This window comes from Lathyrus oleraceus, chromosome 7 (genome assembly GCF_024323335.1).
Source record: "Lathyrus oleraceus cultivar Zhongwan6 chromosome 7, CAAS_Psat_ZW6_1.0, whole genome shotgun sequence".
Taxonomy (NCBI): domain Eukaryota; kingdom Viridiplantae; phylum Streptophyta; class Magnoliopsida; order Fabales; family Fabaceae; genus Lathyrus; species Lathyrus oleraceus.
Genome location: NC_066585.1, coordinates 295,869,148 through 295,874,024, shown reverse-complemented (window position 1 = coordinate 295,874,024; position 4,877 = coordinate 295,869,148). Strand labels below are relative to the sequence as shown.

Sequence of the window (4,877 nt, the reverse complement as noted above, 5' to 3'; positions counted from 1 at the left end):
CGCTGGCATAGGGGGGGTTTAGACAGCGCTTTTTCAGTAAAAGCGCTGTCTAAAACCCCCCTATGCCAGCGCTTTTTTAGTTAATTTCATGTTGAAATTAACTAAAAAAGCGCTGGCATAGGTGGTTAATTCAACAAAATATAGTGTAAAAAAGCGCTGGCATATGGTGGGCTATACCAGCGCTTTTACAGAAAAAGCGCTGGTATAGCCCACCCTATGCCAGCGCTTTTTTACACTATATTTTGTTGAATTAACCACCTATGCCAGCGCTTTTTTGATAAAAGCGCTGTCTAAGGTCAAAATTAAAATGCCTTTACCAGCGCTTTTTGCCTAGAAGCGCTGTCTAAGACTCCAAATTTTGGAGGATCTTTTTATACGTTTTCACCACATTATTTAGCACCTGTAAATTGCAAATTTCAGCAGATTTTCATAAATTGGAGCTTGAATCCAATCTATATGCACCTTATAGTTCAACACATTGTAGTTCTATCTTCTGAATATGCACATATACTTGAAAATCTATATGCATTATAAACACATTATAGTTCAACACAATATACTTCTAATTTCAGCAGTTTTTTGAGTATTTATATATATACTTGAAAATGTTTGCCTTTACAAAAAATCTACACATTTCTAATAACCTCCAAAAATGCTAATCAAAATGTATTTCAACACATTCTAGTTCTATCTTCTAAATATGCTATATAACCTGAAACAACACCAAATAAAGATTGTAGTAAGCAAATGGAATTCACTCAAAGTTATTCAGATCACATTCAAAATTAAAGTAAGAGTTCAATACCTCACAAAACCTGTAGCTCGATAATGAATTGACACAATTCCTCTTTAATTTCATCCAACTGATCTTTTGAGTAATAAGCACATCTATATTCATCAAAGTACTACATAATAATATAACATAGTATGATTTAGTTAAATCTATTTAATTATGAGAAATATGTGTTAAATATGAAAATAACTCATAAGTTAGAAATCCATACATCAGATGGAATATCTGTTCGATCCATAAGAAGAGTTTCTTTCATAAACCTCAACGTGTAATATCCACAATCTATATTATTACGCTGTCGAGGACACTACACATGGAAAAACAATATGGATAAATATCCTAAGTTTTATCATGTGTCATCACTAATATAATCAAAATTGTGATAATTAATATACCTCCACTCTATTCCATGTAATGTTATTGGCTTTTCTCTTTGGTACTTGAATTTTTCTTTGTGCTCGAACAGTTTGTATAATGCTATAATGAAATATAACGAATATTTAGAACAATTCACATAAATAAATAAGTATACACACGAATATTGGGTTATTTGCACTTACGTGTCAACTATCGTCTTCATAGCAGGGTATGTTGTCCAATCCTTGTGTAAAGAATCCAAATAATACACAATTTCTTTAAAAGGATTTATCGCGACCAACAACCAATGTCCACTGTAATAAAACAAATGTTAGATGGAAACTTTCTACACGACGTCAAAATATGAAAAATTATAACAGATGAATTTAGATTGAAGAACTAACCCGTCGCCGGTATTAAACGGTAAAAAGAACAACTTTTCTCTATCTGTGTCGGCCATAAAGCGCTCGACTACATACGTCCTGACTTCATCTGGTTTTCTTATCATTTCGGTTAAGTTCGTTTTCATGGATTTAAGAATGAGAATCTTTGCTCCAACCCACGCGGACCCATCAATTTGTCATATAAATACCTTATATAAAAACATCATTAACATTTAGACTATTCATATGAAACGAGTAAATAACTTGTTCAAGAATTTAAACAAAGTAGATCGGATATACCTCATGTATGTGTTGATAACACCAACGCTTAATTGCGTATGATACAAAATTTGATCAAAATCCTCTTTACCCAATGGCTCGGCATACTCAAAACCAAAAATAGCTCCATCCATAGGTATTAAACGAACACATCCATCCGAAATATCTGTCGTTTCTAAATATGTATGGAGGCACGCTCTATACTTGGAAGGATTTTTCTTTTTAGCCCCGGTCCTCTTGGAAATTTCAGTCTTCTTAGCAACAGGAATCTAAATATCATATAATTAGTAAGGTGAAGTGTAAGATGACGAATTAACAGGAATCTAAATAGCATATAATTGTGATGTACCTCTTTTTGCGATGCAACTGACTCGATTTCCCGCGCAATCCCCTTATCTTTTGCTTTGGATTTTGTGGGAGTCTAATTAACATTAACATGTAAAAAATGTGTACGTAAAATGCGCGTAAAAAATTTGAATACCTAAAGGTTCATAATGGTTTTAAGCATACCTCATATCCTACGATAATGAGGTCTGTCGGCCATGCAACAAATGAACCTATGGCATCTCCCAATAAAGTTGCATCCGAAACATCGTCAGGATGTGGTAATAACGCATCCTTCTCCAAAGCAATATCAACCGAGACTTTCAAAGATCCAGTAGGGAGCGGTTTAGTGTGAAGTAATTCACCCAAATTGTTATGAACTTTCCCCTTGCCAACCATCCGATAAGTCGGTCTCGCTAAGTAGAGGTGACAAGGTGAAATGCCCTAAAACCAATAATAAATATGACATTTTTAATGTGTATATATGACAATTAAATAAATTAAGCTAATTTAATTTCATAATAAGATATATAATTACCTCTGGAATAGTCGGTTGAAAATTACAATTGATACTATCTTTGTCACTAGTATCTTTAAAACCCGCTGCTCGATCTCTTTCTCTTTCCTTTCTTAATTCAAGAACTTCAGCTTTTAATGCTTCCAAAGTTTGCTGCAGTTCTTTATTGCTAGGAGTCTTTTGTTTTTAATATTCAAGGATTTTTGAGTGATCCCAAATCCCTTGCCCCTCACCCGACCAGAATACTCGGGAACATCTAATGCTCGACTCAGTATGCTCCTGCAATCAGTGTCTTCATATGGAACTATAGATTGAGATAGAGTCTCCTGAAAATCATATGAACATACACACAATAGTAATGTTATTGTCTTAAGTAAGTGTCAAAGTCAAAGTGTTCGAAATTGGACGATTCAAAAGTGTCAAAGTCAAAGTGTTATTGTCTTAAATAATGCTATACTTACACATTTCTCAAATATTTGTTGAACGTCTTCTTTAATCTTTCCATCCTTACCGACACGGGCTTCCTTCCACAAAACATGTGCCGGAAGAGATGTTTCAGAACTATTCTCCTTTGTTAACTACACATTAAGCATAATATGATCAAATATAACTCATGACAAAATATGATCAAATATAACAAGTATATCAATGCAATTTATAGATACTTACTATAGACTGCTCTAAGCGTCCATATCCAACACGCCCTTTTCTATAGGGATACGCCGGACTTGATGCTCTTTGCCGGTTTGTTTCACTTACACTCTTAAATTCTTGGGTTTTTCGTTTGGATTTAAACGTTTCCCATTCTTTAGGTGAAATCAAACTTGCATATTTAGATGGAAGCTCTGCATCAACAAAAGTACCTTCCGTATCCCTAAGAAAGGTGGTTGATAAAAAGGTTCTAAACCCTCTTAGTAACTTTCCGGCCAATTTGAGACAATGATCTCTTCTGTTTTCTTCGATGTCGAAACACCTCTACGAAAAACATACACACATTGCGTTAGTACAATTAATTTAAAGACATAATCGTCATTAAAAACAAATAACATCACATATGGTACCTTTATCTCACTCCATATTTTGTCTTTAGCTTCGTTCAATTGTTTATTTCTCCAATTATCACAAGTAATTGGAACTTCATTCCTTACCAATGCACCAATAAAACTTGTCAATGTTGAACCGTTAGGCTCAATTAGTTGTCCACCTTCGTTCCAATGCACTTTTATTAAAACGCCTCGATCTCTATCTCGAATAACTTTCTTCATAACCGTTATTCCACGTTTAATTTCCCTTTCCGCACCACCAACGGTCTCATCACCATGTGGGTGATCCTCGTTACTAGCCATCTGTAATAAAGAAAAACATAAACACAATATTAAGCAAATATGAATACAATTCAAGTAAGTGTCAAATATAACTTATAATCAAAGCAATTGAAAACAAAAATATAATGAAATCATGCATTATCAGATATAACTTATAATCAAAGCAATTGAAAACAAAAATATAATGAAATCATGCATTATCAGATATAACTTATAATCAAAGCAATTGAAAACAAAAGAATAAAGAAACCATGGATAATTTACCTAAGTCACTAACATCTCTTTCTTTTCTTTGTTGGAATATTAATCACTTGTTTCTTAGCAATGCGTACGGATGAATTGATCCAAATTCCCTCATTATGATCGTTTCTTATATATGACTCATCCGGTATAAGATCATCAACTTCATCATTTCTATTCAACTCATTCCGTCTAATGCATGACTCATTCTCAACATCAATATCACATTGATCGACACCGCTATCATCAGTGACTTTGTTAGAGAAAAGCACTATAGACCATTTTGTACTCTTCGGGTCATTCACATAGAACACTTGTTTAGCTTGAGATGCTAGAATAAAAGGTTCATCTTTGTACCCCACCCTAGTAAGATCAACTTGCAAAAATCCAGACTTATCCATTCGTATGCCACTACTATTCACCCACTTGCAACCAAAGATGGGAATCTGAAACTTCTCGTAATCAAACACCCAAATGTGCTCAATAACTCCAAAATATGACAAATTTGCATATTTGGGGTTTAAGTCCTTCATACTTGATATATGCATTGCTTCAGCTAGCACGGTGACACCACTATTTTGCATAGTACTCTTATCATCTTGTTCTTTGGTATAAAATGTGTATCCATTAATTGAATATGCGCTATGAGAAAACACATG

At 33.9% G+C, this 4,877-nt stretch overlaps 1 long non-coding RNA gene across 1 annotated transcript; it reads right to left on the bottom strand.

The window, feature by feature from the left end:
- Nucleotides 1–566: 566 nt before the first annotated feature.
- Nucleotides 567–4,645, bottom strand: LOC127106850 (uncharacterized). The gene is made up of 14 exons (XR_007795511.1): nucleotides 4,243–4,645; nucleotides 3,715–3,999; nucleotides 3,323–3,628; nucleotides 3,115–3,231; nucleotides 2,675–2,979; nucleotides 2,323–2,580; nucleotides 2,162–2,233; nucleotides 1,834–2,081; nucleotides 1,555–1,742; nucleotides 1,354–1,464; nucleotides 1,189–1,270; nucleotides 1,005–1,100; nucleotides 806–905; nucleotides 567–712 (listed from the first exon to the last, which is right to left on the bottom strand). It is a non-coding gene; the product is annotated as an uncharacterized LOC127106850 (long non-coding RNA).
- Between the last annotated feature and the right edge of the window lie 232 nt (nucleotides 4,646–4,877).